The sequence below is a fragment of the Sturnira hondurensis genome, unplaced genomic scaffold, assembly GCF_014824575.4.
Source record: "Sturnira hondurensis isolate 20B ecotype Veracruz unplaced genomic scaffold, ASM1482457v3 Scaffold0013063, whole genome shotgun sequence".
Lineage (NCBI taxonomy): Eukaryota > Metazoa > Chordata > Mammalia > Chiroptera > Phyllostomidae > Sturnira > Sturnira hondurensis.
In genome coordinates, this window is record NW_028085694.1 from 6478806 (window position 1) to 6500497 (window position 21692).

General features: G+C 37.6%; 1 protein-coding gene across 22 annotated transcripts in view; it reads right to left on the minus strand.

Annotated features, from left to right (window-relative positions):
• The window catches only part of ADGRL2 (adhesion G protein-coupled receptor L2), a 217380-nt gene that overhangs the window by 167227 nt on the left and 28461 nt on the right, over window positions 1-21692 (minus strand). For 20 of the 22 annotated variants that reach the window (XM_037061000.1, XM_037060994.1, XM_037060998.1 and 17 more), the window contains exon 1: window positions 14843-14922. The exons of 1 other annotated variant lie outside the window; for it this stretch is intronic. The gene's annotated coding sequence lies outside the window, so the exon portion shown is untranslated. Of the gene's footprint in view, window positions 1-14842; window positions 14923-16021; window positions 16146-21692 lie in introns of those variants that run through there. One more of the 22 variants, XM_037060987.1, reaches the window with a different exon arrangement.

The window sequence follows — 21692 nt, forward strand, 5'->3', positions numbered from 1 at the left end:
TTTGTCCAAGTTTCAGATTTTAACAGAAAAGATAAGGAAAAAAATCAATAGACACTTAACTCTTACACATAATACAGTATTTGTAAATTTAAGTAACAGAGCCTAATTTTCAGCCAGAAAACTAAAGGCAAGATGATAACAGATCACAGCCAAGAATGAACACATACTTTACCACATTTGGGTTGAAACAAATCTAAACAAAACACAGCAGCATTGGCAGGCCAGGCACAGGCATCATCTGTGCTGTGCAGCTTTTTCTTTTAAAGTCGTTTTACTCATAACCCAAATTTTAATTACAGAATGGCAGCACATACGTGCATTCCTGAGTCCGTCATTTAAGATGCTTCAATAAAAACGTCTGTATTTTCTTTGAGAAAAAAGTACACAAAATAAAGTTTCTGTTTTTTTAGGTTGAATAAGAGTATGCAAGTATAAAGCGATCACTCATATTATAATGAATAATTGATTATTAGACTAAACATTAAGAATATCTTTTATAAGAGTTGAACAATGCCAAACATGAAGGTATGGCAAATATCCTTTTTTTTTAATTGTGGAGGGTTTAATATACACTAGGTCATATAAAAAGACTCTGAAGACCATCACCATGTGATTCCACATTCAATAAAAATCCTATACATTAATACTAATCCCTAAATTTGTATACTGGCTCTTTTCACAATGTCAAACAGCAGCTTACTGGAGAAGTCAAATAAAAAATGTGACTTAATTCTTTTAAAAAAGAGAACTGAGACCTCAGCCAGCAATTCAGGAATGAGTGGCATCAAATTATTAAAACATCCTAAGAAATCATGATATAAAAGAAAGTCAAAAATAGTGAAAAAACTTACAAAATACTAAAAAGGTGTTAACTGAATAAAACATGGTATTATCAATTTTATAAATATGAGTTTGTGATGATGTATTTTTTATAAACAGGGAAAATCAATTTTAATAAAGTAAGCTAACAAATTAAACCTCTATTCTACTTTATTTTCAATTAAAAGTTAACACTATGATTTGATTGCAACCTTGTGAATTCGCTACTCACAGAATAAACAGGCAATATAGAGAAATGAGTCTATTAGTGTATGTAATCTACAAGGTTCTCGATATCCTTAATACTTAAGCAATGATTATATTACAGGCTATTCAATTCGGTATTGTTCTAACGAGCTCTAGCTCTTGTTCTTTGTTTTTTTTAGGAATACTCTTGAACTATTAAGAATCAATTCTAAAGGCAACTTCTAAGATACTTTAGATTTGTTCCTGAATTTTTAATCACACAATATTAACACATTAATAACTGTTTTTAAAGATGTAATCTCATTTAATGAAAGCAATTAGACTTCCCTAGTCTGAAATGTGGGAAGAATTTATGTAATACCTAACACCTCAGTAACACAATACAAGGAAACTAGTAAAAAAAATAAAAACACATGGAGGTGTGCAAGAAGTAACTATATTAAAATAGGCAAAATATAAGTTATGTTTAGCCACCAAGTTCAATATAACTCTGTCAGCATGTTACAAAAATTTTTAAAGACAAATCATCTCCAAATTCATATTAAGAATACAAAGGTGGAAAAATGCTTTTGGAATGTATTATTAAATACCTTAATATGCCACAGCTCTTATCTGAATCCCACGTAGCAAAGAGGTAAAACATATTTTCTTGAAATGAAATTCAAATTTTAAATGTCTTGGTACTTGTATTTGCATTAACCCATAGTTTTTGGGAGCCAGTAATTACTACTAAGATAAGAGATAGTGAAGTATTTGTATGGATTTTCTGAGAAACAGCAGAACGCTGGGCTAAGTGCGTCATTTCATGGAACCTAAACTTTCCATTCCGGGCCTTTGGTTTAACAACTGCTCCTTTTTGGCTTTGACTTATATTTGCTCAAAACAAAAATGCCTTTTGAATCAATAATCTGACTTAATAAGCATTACATGTTTTAACTATTACACACAAAAAATCAATAAAAAATTACTTTTATTTTTCCTTAAGTAGAAATCAAAACAGCAGTGTTAATAATCATGTTATGTTAAAATATAGAAACCATGAGACAAAATTATTCATAAGTAGAAAGCATCAGTATTATTTTCAATTTGAAATACTTCCTGAGGTATAGTATTTACTTTTATATAAAGGTAATACTGTTACATATAAATTAGAGAGAAAATTTGTGATATGTGATATAAGTTATTGCTTTTCAAATGAACATAAATTTGTTCACTCTTCAGGGAAGCTTGGGATTAGCACCATCATGTAAATACCACAAAATCATATTAAAATGTATGTAATAAAAATAAAAAGTAGTTTAAAAAAGATTTTATTTACTTTTAGAGACAGGGGAAGGGAGAGAGAGAAACATGATGTGAGAACATAACATCGACAGGCTGTCTCTCATACACGTCCCAACTGGGGACCAAACCCTCAAGCTAGACTTGTGCGCTGACTGGGAATCAAACCTGCGACCCTTCCCCTCGGTGGAGCAATGCCCAACCAAGCCTCACCAGTCAGGGCAAAAAGTAGTTTTTTTAATCTTTGCTAGATTTCAGTTTGAAGAAATCAGACAAAAAGGAATACCTTTGAAACATATAAAAAGCAAGAAAAGAATCTAATATTATTTACCCACTTTATACTTAAAATGAACACATTAGTTTTTAAATCCTGATAATAAGGCAATTTAAATATTTTTCCAACATGCAGATTATAGTTTTGCATTTTAGACTCTTCATACAGGTGTATGTAAATTTTTGAATAAATTTTTTGCTACATGTTTTGTTAACTTTTCATTTAAAATAATAACATGTTAAAATATTTGACTCAGGTCAAAGAGTATAAAATGTACCATCTTTTCTTTTACATAGGAGCTTCATTTTTATAAAATTCATATTTAAAAGATTATTTCAAATCTATATTCATAACACATATTATCGTTATCTGGAGAATTATTCTTCATATTACATTCTACACATAATACAGCATTTTTAAAAAAATCTGCTCAATTAGATGTAGGAACAATTGATGCATACACATTTATCCTTAACATATTTTAAGAATATTCAATAAAAATGTCTTTGCTAACTTACCAAGGATGTCAGGGTGATGTTACACTAAAATGCAACTGCCAAAAAATTCCTTGTTGTAAATATCCTCAATGTAATAACAGTATTTACGCAACAATAATTTAATTTTTCAAGAGCTCATTTTCTTTGCAATGGATTCAAATCTCACCACCTGAGAAAGCACTCAGTAGTCTGCCCTCAAATCTGAGCCAGAACAAGCAGAACTCACCCTAGCTGTGCCTCTCCAGTAACCCCACAGAAGTTACGCACTCTGTGACAGTTACTGTTCCTCACCGAACAATCTTCTTGGAATGAATTTTCTGGTAACCCTTACCTCACTGTGAAGGGAGGTGTGGTATTGAGAAAAAAAGGATAATGAACTGTACACTGAATCCCATTTCTGGTGCCTTTTATATTTAGCACCAACTATGATAAGAAAGCTTTTTTTATCATGTACAGACATTGTCTTTATCATATAAAGACAAAGAAGTAAACTTGGCAGTACAGGATGCCAATCAATAACTCTACGAAAAAAGAGCATTTATACACATACCATCATGATCCTTTTGAAGTGTAATTGCTGTTGCAATCATTCTTATGCTGATGTGAAAATGCTCTGCATAAATGTACGATAACAGGGACTTGTTAAGATAACACATGACCTTGCTATATAAAAACCTATGCAAGTACCATAAATCTCTTTATTATACATACAAGTTTCCCTCCTTAGAGGGCCAGTCTGTGCAACAGTAACGATCTGAGTTTTCACATTAGCAAAGGCTAGCTAATAAAATAGTAAGTCCGCAACAATAAATTTCTTTAAGAAATAAAATACTTTAAAACACAAAATTAGTATTTTTGTCATGTCATTCCTTGGTAAAGTAAGAGAAAAAAATAAACTACTACATCTCTTTTCATAGATGTATAGGTGGAAAAGATCTTTTCTAACAATTTCTGAAATAATATTATACCAAACTATAAAAACAAAAATTCATTTTTCTCAGAATTTGCATAATATTCTATCCTTAAATTTCCCAGCACAATGAAGTATATGCACGTAATGTGAAAAAAATCCCTGCTCACAAGAAAATCCAAATGCCCCAAAAGGCTGTTTCACACCCCGATTCCCAAAACACTTGATTGCAAAACTCTGAAGTATTTATGAGTATCCAGCTCATAATTTAGTTCAGACAGCGTTCACAAATAGAATTCAGTTATTAATCAGAAGTACTTTCTATCCCACCTGTATTCACTTTTTACCAAGTAAGCACAGTTTTCTAACCATTTAATACTAGGTCTTTACTGGTAGTTTCCCCATTTAAATGTCACGGCACTGATCAGTTCATTATCACGAGTAAATGTCATTCCAAAGTGACCATTTTTACATTTAGAAAAGAACATATGCAACTCATGTACTTTGATCTGTTAAGCATCTACTCAACAGAGGAACATAATTTACTGCCCACTGTTAAGTGATCATTTTATATGTTACATCATTTGGAAAACTACCTTTAAAACTTGGATCTCTCAAAACAACGATCAGATATTTAAACAAGACACGGTTCTGCAGCCATCCTTCCAGAGCTTTAGCTCATTATTTTAAAAAGGTGGAATCTTAAAATGAATCTGATTCATTATCTTCCTTGTTTTCTGAGTTATCTTTGTTAATTGAGAAAAAGTAAAAACCACACTTACTAATCTGTGAATATAGGGAATGATAAATACTTCGTGTCTGTAATACTGAATTTCACTATACTTGGCCAACCCCAAAATGCTTTACTTTTCTTAATTTTTCTCAAACAAAAATAAAAGCTATGTTAATTAAACAATTTTCAAATGAGAAATTAAGAAATCATACCGTCTTGATTATTTTATGTCATATACAAGCTCCCTCTGCAGGTAATAACAAGGGTTAGCAAAACTATTCGAACATGTAGGCAGTTCCCTGCGTGAAGTCGCAGGTCACTGTTGTACAAAAATACTATCATCTGGCATTGTTCCATCGTTTACCAATTATCTGATCAAAATACCTGCTCCGGAGAATGAGTGGGTCAACATGGTTCTTCTTGTCATCTTGATTAAGAATGCAGGGTAGGATGCACAAACTTTTCAGTCACCCAAGGGCTACTCTCACAAGGTGTGTTTCAAGGAAAAGAAAACATCACCTTGCTCACACCGCAGCAGCCTAAAATGAGACACCCCCCCCCAAAATAAAGCTGCTCCACCTGTGTATCTGATGCATCGTCTGACTGCAACGTGAACAATGCATAAAGGTGGCATTTCAGGATTAGTTTATAGTGAAAGATAAAAGATCAATTTCGAATGAAAGCAGTGACAACTGCATTTCATTATTTAGAATTCTAAAACTTACAGCTGGAGAGTATTTACTTCTATACAATAAACCTGCTTTCATTAATTAAATACCAAAAAAACTGACTTGGTTTGCAAAATGTTTTTACCCCACCATGATACTTTTTTCCCCAGCACTATTTTAAATTTGTTTAGGCACTGTCCTCTGCCCTGTTCCCTTCCCCAGGCACACAGACAGATATGTATGGTACATCTCTGCCGAGGGAGAAAAAATTGTTAAGAATGTTTTCAAGGTCTTGGGGACAACGTGTAGCAAAAGAAAATTGTTGCTGAACAATGTTTGATGACCCTCCGCTTTTAAGATTTCCCTACTGCAGAAATTTAAGGCCACTCCAGTTTGGCTTACCTATAAGTGAACTGAACTGACAGGTTTGTAAAAAGTGATTTTTAAAAAACTAACATCCTTATTAAACAATTAAAAATTATGAAAGACATGCTAACTTTCATGCTAAAACACACAGAAATGCCACACAGAGATATCATTTATATTCTTTCCACTTAAAGAAAATAAAGTTAAGGAAAAAGGCAACTTAATAACAAGCACTGTTCTTAGTGCTTAAGAGAAAGAAATTTTGTTTCAATTACAATTCCAAATAAAGAGGCCCCAGACCTTCTTTAAAACCAATTAACAACATGAACAGCAGCTTCCATCCAGGCATCACACACAGCGTTTGCAGCAGAAAAAAACAAGGCGGGGAGCAAAGTCCCTATTACTCATCTGTATGGCTCTCAGGAGGAAGCATCTAATATTCAAATAGTCTCTTGCTCATGACAAACAGAGTTTAAAAAGGAGAAAAACAGCTAAATATCCTTAGTAAAAAAATGAAAATGTCTAGGGCATCATAATTTTAGTAAAATTTTTATTTGCTGATGTATGTGAAGCAAACTTAAGTGTTTTAGAATTATGTCAATCTTTTTATAAAATGGAAAATGAGGTATATAAAATCCATCAATTTTTCACTTAATACATTATCTTTTGTCAAATTCTATGAAAGTATGTACAATCACTGAGATACAAATGCATAAACTTACATCACCAAAATTAATGTTTCCCAAACTGTATTGAATGTTAACTACAGGAAAACCAGAGAAATTAAGAATTTAAACATACCATGAGCATCGGGAGATTAAAAATATAAATGAGTGGATAAAATACTATATAAAAAGTGTGTTCTGTAACTTCTAATCAATAACGACAGCAATAAACAGTAAAAAACAGGTAGGCTTTTAATGCAGAGGAATAAAATTTCCATGTGAACAGTACCAGTGGGACAAAGAACTAACCCCAAATAGAAATACTTTGCTTCAAAGTAGAAATTGAAGATGATTTCTACATGATTTTAATATAACTTATCATTGAGAACTCATTAAATAAATATAATCAACATAAAACAAATATTATCAACTGAAAACTCTATCTAAAATCTTGTAATGATTCATCCACTATATGGAGAACTGATGTCACAGTATTTTAAGAATAGATGATTAAAATTAGAACTTTTTACAAGCAAAAGAGATACTTATCTTTTGCTGTCTCCATAGAGAAACATGGTTTACTACCCTGTACAGGAGATAGCATTCTTCAAAAGTAAGGTCACCTGTCCTCCTCCCCCCCGCCACCCGCCGCAGCCAAGAACCGTTTTTGACAGGAACTGGGGTTAGATTATTATGTCATCTAAATCCAAAGCAACAATCTGTTTAAGCTGTGGACCGAGGTAAAATGCCTACAAAATGATGCAAAGCCTGGAGAGAACAAGCATTTCATGGTCTGAAGGCAGGAAATACTTTTGAGAGCAAAATAGAGATCAAGTAAATCGCATCATTTGCAAAATCAGTTTAAAAAACAGACAGGTTAATCACCCATATTCCACATTTTAAACTTGAATCTGCACTAATTGTAGTGCAGTAACTGTCAATAAATGTTAGTATGAACAAAGGACAAGAATATAAACTGCGCACTTGTGTATGTATATTATGCGTATACACATAATTTGACCAAGAAAGGAGTTAAACAGTATGACCTAACAAAAGAGTAAAACTAAACCTTGTAATTTTTGTTAAATCAGGAGCCTCATGATGCATTCTTCTTTCCTACAACGGCTAAAGCTTTTATTTTTTTTCTTCCAGAAAAAAAGACATAGGTTTTGTTCTAACAAAATGTTTGCCTTGATCTGCATCTAAGGTTAACCACCTTCTCAACTCCTCCCACCTCTCAAGGCTAAGAACTAATAGTTCATCATCTGTTTCTTTTTTCCACTATTAGATTTAAAAAAAAAAAGACATTCTTTAAGTTACTTAATGCATCTTAAAACAGAATTAAGATTTGGTCAGCATTTCAGGAAGTTAACTTCTGCTTAACCTACCTTTCTTGTTACTATTAGAAAACAATTTTATTTTTATTAAGGTACGAAGCCTATCCCTTAAAAAAACAGTCTCCGCAAGATTTCCCAGCTTTAAGCAGGCTTCTTTTAAGGCAACTAATTTCAATACCGAAATTCAGAGATTAAGGTGTAATCCCTGTGTGTGAATTTTAAGGTTTTTAATGTACTCATCACAGATTGGAAAAATCAATGACAAAACCGAACAGGGCCCGCTTTGCTCAGCATATGATTTCTTGTCAGGTAGTGATTAATGCTGTGCTCTGTAGAGGGAGACATTACATCCGGGCTAAAACAGACCTAAATTTCACCCTCGGGCAGAAATCTGATTTAAACATCTCTATTTAAAGTGACATTTGTCCTCCCTTTTCAACTGTTTTCCCCCAGAAATTCCAGGAAGTTGACTTCATGACCTAAAATCAGCCGAGTGGCTGTTCAGTAGTCGTGCCTTTTCTGCACTTCAGGAAATCTGGGTGCCAGAATGAATCAGGGTGTAGGTAATAAAACAGGTGCCAAGCTCTCTACCTGCTATGATCAACCCCACACCACTCTACTGGCACAAGAGTTTAAGATTCAGAGTTCTGTACATTTTGAGAGTCAATAGTAAAAAAAACTGCTGTGTGTTTCTGTTGCTAATAATCCACCTATCCCTACTGATGGACCGGGTTTCTTTTGATTCATAAAATCACATCTGATATTTCACTGCACTGATCTGAAGTGTCAACTGATCACAATTCTAGAAATCCAGAAAACGACTAAAAAACAAACCTCTAAAGCAAATGAGACTATGCAAGTGGAAATAGTTTCTTGTATATCATGTAATAATGTAATAGCTTCCATAAAAACAAAAATAGAAAGCAAAAAGAAAAAAATGTTCACATAACTAAACTCACTGAGTAAAAAAGATGCATGTATATTAAAACAGGCGCCAATATCCTTATACTGTGGAACTTTTGATATTATTAAGCTATTTAGACACTGCTGACAAGTTCTTCCTAACCAAGATAATCTAATTTCTGCTGAATTTGAACTTGAATTGATTTTTTTTTTCTTCTAGCCTTTCTGGTAATTGATCAAATTTATACAAGTGTGATGGGATTTTACTTACCACCACACAATGCATCAAATCCTCTTTGAGGACAAACTATATTACTTCATAAAACTGCTTTTTTGTTGTGATTAAACAAATTGCATTTAAACTTGCTCTGTGCTTCCAAAGCGATCAATAGTATTTTGCTATGAACTGCACTTTGTTTGCAGGTGTTAAGCGCTTCATTCCTTCACTGGATCTTCCTTTTTTTAACCATAACTTTTATTTGCAAAATATGAAATTTTTTCTAAGAAATAGCTTTTTAAAAATCATTGGAGAAGAATAGATTGTAAAGTATCTGCAAATTATTGCCTATGTATAGTGCATCAGATAAGTGACCTAAACAGATTTTCTAAGTATTTTTGGATGATTAAGACCTTTGTTCATGACACAATGATCCACTTAAAAATACCTACTTACATCAAGATAGCATTGAGATTTTCATAGTTTATAGTATCTACTTATACTTAACTCACAATACTACATAGAAGCCTTGAATAAAATTTAAGGACTACACACCCCAGTTACAGTCAGTCCTTTAAAAATTATCACGGTGGATCAAGAAAAATGCCATTATTTTAGGATTCTATTTCTCTAATTTTAATCATTAACTATCTCTAGGTTAAATAACGCATTTCCTTAACCTTTTCTTAAAGCATTAAAAAAACAGTAATAATCACTACTTGACCAATCCTAAGTAGTAAAAGAATTTCAGAAAACAGTCTCAATTTTTCTGATAACATCAAGTCTAATTACAGTAATCTAGGTGATTAAACACTTTTCAACCTTTCAACCTTTAATCAAGAATTATTGGAAGAGATGAATATTTGGGTGGGGCTATACACTAATTAGTGTTATGTAAGAGAAGCTAAGCTATGGGTTTAATCTGTCTGTAAAATAGAAAGGTTTTAATCTTTCTTAAAAATAGTTACAAAACAGTTATCTATTTAGGTAATGTGAACTAATATTTAAACAAATTACCTTAAAAACTGATACGACCAAGACATAAAACAGGATTTCAAGTTTTTTACAGGGCTAGCCAATAACATTCCTATTTTTAATCCTCTTCAAAATTATCAATTTGTGCAGTTTTAAAGTAGGCATTTTTGCAAACAACTAAATGAACATTTTTTTGGTAATTATGTAAACTTACTAGCTTGGAAATTATCCATTTTCATTCTACTTGAACCTTTGTTGCAGAAAAGCAGGTAGATACTAAATGTGTACCATTCCTTCAAGAGACACAATCCAATACAGTGAACATCAAGAGGCAAAGTGCATAGTCTTTGAAGAAACTTTGATAAAAATAGCACTACCATATGAAAGTTCTTCAAATTTCCAAAACTATATTTCATGCCTAATCTAAGAGCAAATGATCTGCAGCCTTATTAAACATCAGCAATTTGGCTAATAGTATGGATTTTTATTAAAATGAAAACAGATTTCTGTCAGGTAGATACAAGTATGTTTAGCCCATATCTTAAAAAAAAATGCAAAATTCTCTTCATCTCATATTATACCTGTCAATAAATTGTGTCATTTGAACATTTATTTACTAATGTCAAGTCAAATAAATATTTTTGATAGAAAATGGAGCAATAACATTTTATTTCTATGGTGTACAGATTTTTCATTACTTCCTGACCTTCCCAAAATCTCAATCTTAGTTCAGATACTCCTATATTACTTAAGACATTAAAATATTTTTAAAAAATTTACTAGAACACAGCAAGCTTCACGATTCAGTTAGGGATCTGAACCTAAGTAAACCTTGGTTTGAAAGCTTTCCTCTTGCTAATTTTAAGAAAGGAAACACCCAGAAGCTTGGTGTTAACGTTCTGCTGATTGTGAAAATTACAGCAATAAAAACTCCAACTGCTTGTCTTAAATTAAGCCTTGTAGTACTCCATGTGAGATCTGTATGTTTATACTAGTTTTTATAACATTTGGAAGTTTTGTTGTCTGCTTTGATGTTAGTCCATTAATAAAGCAGGCAGCCAGAGCCTGGAAAAAATTAATTTATTAGAAATTCTCAAGTCAAAATCTGAAGTAACTGGTTTGTTCTACCCCACGATTCAATATTCTGATTTCTCCAACTACCTGCTCCCAGAGCTATCTGCATTTCTAAATCTGTGTTCTGTTGCCAACACACAGTAACCCACAGTGACTGAAAATGGCAGCTGCAGTGCTCCTACAACACATTAATTTTTCTCTAAGTAGTCTAATTTTGTCATCTAAATGTTAAAAAATCTTCTTTTCACTGCATTTTACACCTTTAGAGTTTTGATGAATTCAGGATCACCATGATGCAAAATGAAGAGCAATGTTTTCAAGACCATTTTTAGATTATCACTAATAGCTCTGAAAGATGTTTTCTTTATAGCACTCTACATTCAAAGAAAACTAGTTAAACAGAAACTTAAGTGCAATAATAGCAATTACATCAATGTAACACTTTTCTACCTCAAAAGTACTTTTTAGACTGAAGAAATCAAATAAATAAACTACTATAAAATGATTTCAGAGTAAAGATGTACAATTTGAATGCCACTTAAAAAATCTTAATCTGAAATTTTCATTCTATTAAGCTGAAACCCAAAAATGTTAGGCAATTAATATTTTTTACTTCCAAATGTTTATTAGAGTAAATTTTCATTACTGAAATAAGAAAAAGGAGATCTGAACATTATTTTTTTTAAATCTCTCCTCCAATTAAGGGCCACCAATTCACGTTCAAAATCAACCAACCATCAAAGGTAAAACTACAAAAAAACTTACAAAATTTTAAAACCTTCCTTCAGATTCATTTTCATCTTCAACCAGGCTTTGGAAAATTAAACCTAAATAAATAAAATCAATACTTCCCCAAAAGTGGGAAAAAATGTTCTCTCTTCACCCATATGCTCACCATAAAATGACCCAAATGACCCAAGGACTTGTTCTTGTTTCTTCACTCATGGATATTGAGTTGTTAAAAGAAATCTAAAGAATGAATCCTTCCGCAAATATAAAAAAAGCATTAGCAAATACACTATAAATAGTAAGAAAAATAAACCAACTGTAAGCTAAATTCTAGCATTTACTGCTTGCTAAAATGCAAAATTTGAAACAAATGATATTCAAACAGACTTTTCTAAATAAAATTCCCCCCAAATTGCATATCACTTAGAATCCTTTTTCAAACTTACATTTGCAACAAACTACGTGACAAAGTTCCTGTTAAGTTCTAGTATTTAAAGCCCTACGTCGATTTTTCCTATTTATTTAGCAAGTGTATTAAAAACAAAGTTTTCTAGGTGAAAAATGAAATGTGCCTTTTACAAGATTTCTATTATTTTATAGATTGATGAAAAGCTTTTCTCTTCCCATTTTATTAATATAACAAAAGTATAGGCCCTAGAAAAGTATTAAGTTAAAAGGGAAAGCTTTCTCTTCCACTGAAGGGACCCCAAAAGACAGGCAACAGTGACTATCATAAAATAAAAGGTCACCCTTTTTCTAGGAACAAACCATTTATCAATAGAAAATAATTGTCTTGCCATTTGCAAGGGCTCCACAGCAATAGACAATGTTTTTCACTCACATAATTACAAAACAGTAAAAGTTCAGAAACACAGCCTGAATCCACCTCCCTATTTTCACCCTTTACAATTCTCATTGCCCTTTGGGCCCCGTTTGGAAGCAAATGGAAGACAGGCTGAAGTTTTCTCAATTGAGCTGAAGCTAAGAAACCTTTGATATGCTAATAGTCCCCTTCAAACGGTAAGAATTCACACTTGCATTAATTCAAACAATTTGTGCAGAATGATGTGAAATGGCACCTCTTTTAGAGGCAAGCAACAAAAGGAGAGAATCGGAATGTCTGAAGAAACTAAACAACAGAACAGTTGTTCTGCAGTGTTCTCTCTATCACGCATAAATTCCTGGGAGGGTGGAGGAAGGGACAGCAAAAAGTTCCATAACACACCTGAATAGAAGTAGATTTTCTTTATAAAGGGTTGCTCAAGTATTCGGAAGATACTAAATTTAAAGTTACAAAGTTACCCTTTACCTAGGTCAAGAGTCCCATCACAACTTGGAATGTTGCCAAAGACACCATTCAAACCAATCTATTTTCTGCCATGGATGTATATTGATTGCCTTCTTCGTGTCCATCTTTGAAGGTTCGCCCAAGATCAAATCTGATTTCGTAAGAGACATCCCAACAGGCAATTATTTACCAAACGGATGTGACTTTTCTTCATCGTTCCTAATCATGCAACTGGAGTTGAGCAAAGAGCACACTCGGTGGGGCCCGTTCCAGACACAGACACTGACAAGGAAATGAATGGACCAACCAGGTCCGTTAAGGCTATGACTATGGAAAGGAGAAGAGGGGGGTGCACAAAGTGTAAAGGCTGCAGAAGAAAATTTGGGAATATGGGATGGGGGCGAGAAGAGCGCCTCAGAACCTGGCCTTCGTAACGGGAACCATATGGTAGGTGGCTGAGGCTCAGACGCTCCCAGGCTGCTTGGAGAAGCTGCTAAGCAGCCTGACACCTTTCAAGAAACAGGAGGAAAACATTTCCTCGGTCTGAATTCGAGACAACAATAAGGGGGCCAGGAAAGGGGGAAAGGATGAGGGGGGTGGAGTCCATAGAAGATGGGAAAGAAGACGGACACCGCAGGACTTGTCCGTGCAACTGCGCTTTTGGAGCACAGCGTGAACAGAGGATTAAAAAGCATACGAAAAACACGTCCCTTGGTCTCTGTTCGGCGACTCTTTGGCACAAAGTAAAGCTTCCAGAGATTTTCCCTATCCCAAGCCCCGCAGTTCCGTGAAAAGAACAAAGTTGGTGATCCCAAACGAAGGAGCCTTGCAAGAGTGCCTTCCCCAGTGCTGGGGCGCTTTTGTCGCTTCGCTCGCACTCGCGTCTCCAACAGAGAGCCCGGTCGCCCCAGCCAATCAAGAAGCCCAGGCTCGGTCAGCTCCGGGGGTCTCCCCTTTCCTCTCGCTCCTGCCACACTTTTCTCTCCCGGCCGCTCCCCACCTGGTACCCTCTCTTACCAACCAAGCTTCCCGAGGCGCTCAGCCGCAGATCCACCCCAGGAGCCAACAGCCCGTAACTTCTCCCGCAGGCCCAGCGCGGCGCGCTGCTGCCCTCTCACTGCGGGTCCGGGAGGCTCTCTGCCCACCCCAGGGCCCACGGGTGCCCAGTCCCGCCACCCTCCCGCCCCACCGGGCCGTTCCTAATCGTTGCCAGCCCCAGCTCCAGCCCGGCCACATCTGGCTGCGCTTTGCTGTCATCCTTGCCTCTCCACACCACCTAACCGCCGACAAGAAGAAACAACAATCCAAGACAACTCAGGCCAACCCTCCCCCACCGCCCACTTCCCCTGCACTCGCTCCCAGAGCTTGGCCTCCCCGATCCACTTCGAGACCCGGACCAGTCCGCAGCCGGGCGGGGCGGTGGGGGGCAGGGCCTCGCACCCCGAGCTGAGCAGCCCTGCTGAGGGCTGCCTCGTATCCCCCTGCCCCAGACGACGCACTGTGAAAAAAGGTGAACGGGAACCTTTCGACGCAGGCTTCCCCAAAATAAAAATATGCACAACGCAATCCTACTCTGCTCTCCCTCGGCGCCCCCTGCAACTAGACTGAAACCTCGTGAACGTTACTACAGCTCCCCCGGAAAAAGAGAAGCAGGCTGGACCGACTGGGAGTTCTGCGTATCGATTTTAGAGGACAGGAGGTGGGGAGGGAGGGGGAGGGGAGCAGCCGGAGCGAGCGCGGGTCACCCCCTTGGCCCGGCAAAACATAAACAAACAGCGGAGCCCCAACTCACCCGCGACTCCCCCTACCTCCTGCATCCACCCCGGGGAAGGAGGCGCAAAGCAAACAGGTTTCCGAAGCCCCGCACAGAGGCACATTGTTCGCTCCTGCGGCTCTTACCTCGGTCTGCAAGCGCGCTTCGGGGGCGGACCGTCTGGTGCAAGGGCCGCGCCAGGAGAGGCGCACAGAGCAGCGGCGACCCGGCTGGCCCGGACCGCGGCCGGCCACGAGCGGGTCGCCAGCCACGGGGTCCGCGCGGAGGCAGCGCCGCGGCTCGTAGCGTCCTCCTCCTCGGCCGCCGCTGCCGCCTCCTCCAACCAAGCAGCCAGCGCCGGGCGGCTCCAGGGGTTAGGTCAACATTTTCCCGCAGTTTCGTACACGCTGCTCCGCGAGAGGGATCTTTGGCACACGCACACCACCACCCCCCACCCCCTCGATCGCACTCTCCCTTGGAAAAATAAAAAATCGGGAATCGCAGCGAAAGGGGTGGCGCAGGCAAAAGCCCGACAGAGGTGCGCAGACTTGGGAGTCCCCTAGGAGCCGCAGCCGCGGGAGGGGCGGGCAGACGCCGGCGGCGCACGGCCAACTCAGTTTGTCCCGCGAAGCCCCTCACCGCCGGCTGTCCGCACCGGCCCAACTGACATCCCCGGCGCAGACCCTGCGGCCTGGGACGAGAGGCGGCGGCGGCGGCGGCCCTTTCTCACATTTCGGTTCTCGGGTCGAGGCTGAGCAGTGGCCACTGCCCCACGAAAGGCTGAAGGCGAGAACTCGGGCACGGGGAAACGGGGAGGTGCACGGAACAGCCACGTCACGCACGCCAACGGAGGGGAGATGCCCCTCAACAAGCCCAAGGAATTCTCCGGTAAGCTCCCGATTTCGCTCCTGCACCTCTGCGTGTGTGTGAGAGCAGAGAGAGAGTGAGAGGGAGAGAGAGGGAGAGAGGGAGAGAGACGGGGGAGTGCGAAGTCCTGACACAGACTCACGGCGAGGTCTGAACTGGAGTCACCTCCAGCCGCTTCCTCCACCCCGAGCCCCCACCTACACCGCCCCCGCCCCCAGTTCGGCTAATCATATAAACATACTAGCATGTACGGTGGCAAAGGACAAATCTCTCCCTCCTCTTTTTTTCCAGCAAGGGGCTCAGGCAAACTCAAAAGAAGATTACAGGCAGCTAAGTACAAAACGTGGAGCAGATAATCTATAACTCATTGCCGCCCAATGGCCATTTTCCACTCCATTTGAGCAGCTGCGACGGCAGTGAGCCCAAGCAGGGGGAGGGGAGCGAAAGGGGACACTTACGAGCTCGAGCTGTTCGGATGGCAGTGGCCAAGCAGCAGCCCTAGGACAGACTGGCCGAGGCTGGCCCCGGCTCCGCCAGCGGCGGGGCAGCCGCAGGGCTGTCCGGGCGGCGGCAGCAGCAGCAGCGGCAGCGGCGGCGAGGGACGCGCGCACACGGCCGCGGAACGCGCCCCGGAGGCGGCCTGCGGTGGCTAGCGCCCCTCCCCTTCGATTCGGCACACCCCCAGGCCCCCACCTCAGTCCGGCGGCTCCGCATTCAACCTCCTCCACCCCATCAACACACCCATTCAACCCTTACCCCCTCCCCACCCCCAAACTCCACTCACTGCGCGCTCGGTCCTCCGCGCGCTCCGCCAGCGCGCGCCCTCCATCCTGTCCACACACACGCACTTGAAATTTAAACATTTATTTTATTTCTGGAATGGGGTGAAGGGTATTTGGGCGAGCGCGGAAGAACCAGGCACTGCGGCCACGGAGGCGGGACGAAGCGGGCTGGCCTGCGGCTCACCGCCCCCTCCCCTCTCCCCTCCAGGGCTAGGAGCTTTCTCCTTGCTTGCACTTGGAAAAGGCGCCCAAGATGCGTCTTTTACCCACCCCGTCTCCAGGTTTTCTCTTTTCTCCGAGCAGCGAGCTGGAGGCCCCGAAACTTTTAGTTTCCGCAGCCCTCCTTTTGTGTGACTGCTCCGAGGAGAAAGAACGTCTGTTTGCCGCGGCTGCCTCCGTCCGGCAGCGGCGCGCGGGGGACGCTCCAGGGTTAATGTCTTTGATACCTGAGATTTCCGGTGCGCTCGTTAATGCAAGTTACATTTTTTAAATTGCGATGACTTTTCCTTTGTAGTTACAGAGAGCTAACCAAACTTTGACTTTATTGACTATATTTCACAAGAGCGGTGTGTTTTTTTTTGTTTTTGATTAAACTCACCAGGATAAGCAAAGAAAGGAAAGGAGACAACAAGGCTCAGTACTTGCAAGTGCATTCAACTCGCTCTTAGGTCTGTTTCCCTCATTTCCTAACATTGAAACTGCTTTTACTCATGTCCTTTGACCACACTTCCTTGCACATTATGTTGGAAGTGTCAGCAAGCAGGCAGGCAGCACCAACGATGCATCCAAGGTGAAGAGAACAGACCACGACGGAGAAATCATGCTTGAAAAATGTTTAAAAGCCACTTAAGTGTCCTCTGTACCCGAGGAAAATCAAACCTGGACTTTTTTTTTTTTAATTACAAAATGCCTGAGCTGAAAATGACTTAATTTTCAGATGTATTTCTAAATCACTGATTAGACTAATACAAAAAGCACGTTGGCATTGGTTTTCAAGAAAAACTGATTCTCCAAGATTTAAATCCCTGGTAAATAAGACGAAACTTGAGCTTCATTGCTTTCAGAAACAATATGTACTTTTTGTTGCTGCGAGTATGTTGCAGTCATCATACTTCAGAAATCATTTCAAACAACAATGTTATTAAAATGTCAACAGCAGATTGTTCAAAAAACGTGAAGACTCTAAATACCTATCAGTATTTTGTCACAAAGCCAGATACTTCCAGTACTAAAGTAAATCCAGCTACTTGCCAAGTTTGTTCTTGTAAAAAATTGCAAGTTAAAAGTACCTAAGTGCAACTAACTGAAACATGCTCTTTTGGTTGATTCATTATAATTCTCAATTTAAAATGAGAATCCTTGATGATCAAATTTCTTTCTATTTAATGTATTAGTGTTTTAACATTCACACTATTCCAAAAGGTAAGAGGAAACACTTGGAGCATTTGTGCTATAAACTACATAAACACTTCCATTTGGAATTTTTTAGATAATGTAATTGAAATATTATAGTTTATGTCCGTATAAACTCGTCTGAAAAAAACACACTTTTGCAGAACTGGTATGAAACCTTACTAGGTACCTTAAGTTTTTCCATCTGTCAAAATGCCTACACACAACACATCTACCTGGGAAAATTAAACCAGGCTACTTTAGTTGAACAAAAGGCAGAAATCGAGAATTCTCAAACCTCAGAGGTCATTTATATCATGGTATCCTTTGGAGTTTAAAATTACTTTATTCAAGATTGTAAACCAAAATATGTCAAACTAATAATTATTTGCATTTAACGAAAGATTTTAGCTCTTTCTTTTGTTTATCTTTGAAGGTTTTTCACTCATCTGGGTATGATTCACAAGAAGCCCCAATGAGTGCATAGATCAGTCTAATCCTATTTTCTTTTGGGAGGCAAAACTTGGTCTGAAGTTTTTATTTAGTGAGCTTAGTAAGTAATCAATAGTAATTTTTGCCTGAATTAAGCTGGCCATATGTTGGCTTATTTACATATTTATTTAACTCTCTCCGAAAAAAACCTTTGGAAGAACCCACTGTCTCCATTTTACAGGCCTGATATTTTTGATGCTCTGGACACATAATGGATGAGTGAGTCTCATCCACTATGTTTCTAAAGAGACTGCATCGCCAAAAAAGAAGGGTGCATGGGAGGGGGAAGTTGATAGGAGTGTGTGGGAGTGGAAAACTATAGGGAGTAGAAAATGCCTCATACAAGTTTTTAATTCCAACTCAATAGGATGTGTATTTTATAGAGTTCGAAGGGTTCAACACTTTTTTCTAAGAATATAATAAGCTTCTGTGTTTTTACAATTACATTGAGGTATATTCCTTCTCTATAATAATGTTTTAAATATTAAATGATTTTTAATTATTTCCTTGTACTTTACATATAATAATACTTCAGCCTTCTTTGTACTCACAAGGAAGAATTGAAACAGCTTTGAATTGCATTCATATATTCAAGATTAAGCTGTTAGCCACAAACCTACCATGACAAAGGATCACTTAAATGACATGCACGCACATCCAAAAAATATAATTTACCTGATATTTTATGGAAACTCAAAACATAATTTATAACAATACAGGTGTTAGGGTAGAAAAAATGAAACGAGAAGCTTAATAATGTCTGCAGATGTTGTCAAATTAAGGGCAGTTGGAGTATGTTATGCCTTCCCTACAATGCAATCAGTTTAACTACTCAAACTACTATTATTTAAGTAATGGCAAAATCATTTACGTATTCATAATACTTCTAATTGTTTTTTAAAAATAAATTCTACAAAGGACAAAGGAAACACCCATTTCCATTTGTTTTATGTTAAATCAACATCCAACCACTCATGGTGATTTCATTCAAAGAAAACAGAAGGAACTCATTAGCTTATGTGGTTAGAGAGATTGATGGCCTTCAAACATTCTAACCATACATGTTTTTTCCAACTGTAGTAACTGCTTTTAATTTAAGCAACTTAAAGGAACTGAAGATTATTTCATTCATTGGGTTTACATATTTCTGATACAGAAATTATGCTAATTTTAAAAGTTCTAGACCATCCAAGCCTTTCTGTTTTAGAAAGAAGTGATAAAGGACTTGTCAAATACATATATGAATAAAAATAGTTTGTGCCAAAAACTATTTTTAGTACCAAATTAAACAATCTGAGGAAGTATGAAAGTGGGCTTGGTTACAAAATATTGTGATTGTTATTTCCATAGAACACAGTGAGTACCAGTAACTTCTTTACTGGCCTATCCTGGCATGGAGGTAGGGTGAAGTGGGGTGGGGTGGGGAGAAGATTCCAGACTTGATAGTGGCCCCCAGATTGTGTGGAGTTTGAGCTACATGGCTGGAACTATCGGTGAGGTTGGTTGTATTCATTACAGGGAACGTGTTTTTGCCCATTATGAGAGCTCTGTGAGGGCTCTAAACTGAAAAAAAAATGTGAAAACTGTTCTAGCTTCTGATACAGAAATAGAAATAAAATTAGCTAGATTTCATCCTAAACTGAACATTTCCTCTCCTTCATTGCTACTGTTCACTGATGCTTAGTGCTGAAACTAGTTTTGCCTACTCTAGAAAATAGTTTAAAGCTCTAGAGAAGATCAAAGCAATATGTGAATACCAAACTTAACTAGAACTGGTTGAAAGTTGCTAGCTTTGTTTTTCATTTAGCTGTGACATACATGTAGGCTGCAAAAATATCAGAACTCATTTTCCTTGAGAGCAGAAACATATGAAAACATTTGGCAAAGTCAATACGTTTTCAACTATTCTCCCAGCTCTCTTCAGGCTCAATCTTTGTCCAAGAAGGCCAAACTCTATTAAAATGCAGAGATGCAGTCTTCAAACATAATGACACTTTAAACTATATTACTAAAGTGATTATGGTATACTGTGATTAATGATGTTACTTAGAAGTATGTAATCATATATATATTCTTAAATACCTAGCATTTTTGTGATCAATACTTTTTAGAAATACTGAGCAATACCACTGGTAGCGTGGCTCTCTCTGTGCACTTATTAGTGTTTATGCATGTATAACCAGGTAGAAAGGATTATAGAATGTTTATGCCTTTATCATTATGATACTACAAAGTAAGCAAACTTTTTAAAAAGCCATCATAATCCTTGTTGCACAGAATCTTCCACAACTAGGAGTTTGTCTTTCTTTTCCATAGATTGTTCCCTTAACTCCTGTTGATCTTTATACCTTGAGGATTTTCTGTAATTGGCTCTTACAGATCATCTTTTATCATTGTTTCTGTCAAACCATGAAATATAACTATAATAACACTCATTTTATTAAAATATGATCCATAGCTTTTTATAATAGTTTGTTCATCATGAATACTCATAATCGAGTGCTTTTTAAATTAAAGTATGTCATTTAAAAATGGGCCTCCCTTTTAATAGATGCAGACCTCTGTCAACAATGCAGATGAAATATCTTTTTTTTTTTTAACCTTTAAAGTTAAACTAAGAGGTCCCTAAGATCACAACTCTTAGTTTTAAATATAAAACATTTGGATGGGCAGTTCTTGATCAAGCATAGCTTGGGTGTGAACAAAAGCAAACCAATGGTTAATGGTAGAGGTAACTCCACTCTGTTGAATCTGAACCCTCAAAGTTAACGAAACAGCAATTTCACAGAAGTCCAAATTGAATTTTATTGCCTCTGAGAATATGACTTTAATTGTTTACATCATCGTTCATTGTAGTACAGCAAAACTTGCAAAAGGCTTTTAAGAATCAGGAAACAAACTCACAAATGCCCCCTTTACGGTTCAGAAAGTAAGTCAAGGTACAATTATATAACACTTCGACTATTTTCATATTACAATGTATAGAATTTTCTTAATGCTGCAGCATAAAATAACTAATATAGGATCTTACTTATTTCTGAACACAAAAATTATCTTGTTTCAGTTTTGAAAATATTTATAGTCGAACATTGTAACATGAGATGTTTCACCTTGAATTTGGTTCTATCTTTGATTATATATTATTAGCTATTACTAACGCTTCTCATTCTTTTGTTCTATAATTAATATAGTTATTTTTTAACTCTCTCTACATGCTTTAATTTAAAAAGGGCTTTATTTGTTCTCTATATTTTAGTGAACTTGAGCATGTGAAAAGAACAGCAATTTGCAAGGATCTTTCTTCTAAACCTAGCTCTCATAGTTTCTTGATAAGATAATAAAATGTTGCTACCTCTATTTTCAAGAATAATTTAAATCTTTTTTTTAATTTTATTTATTTATTTATCTTTAGAGGGGAAGGAGAGAGGGAGAGAAACATCAATGAATGGTTGCCTTTCATGCA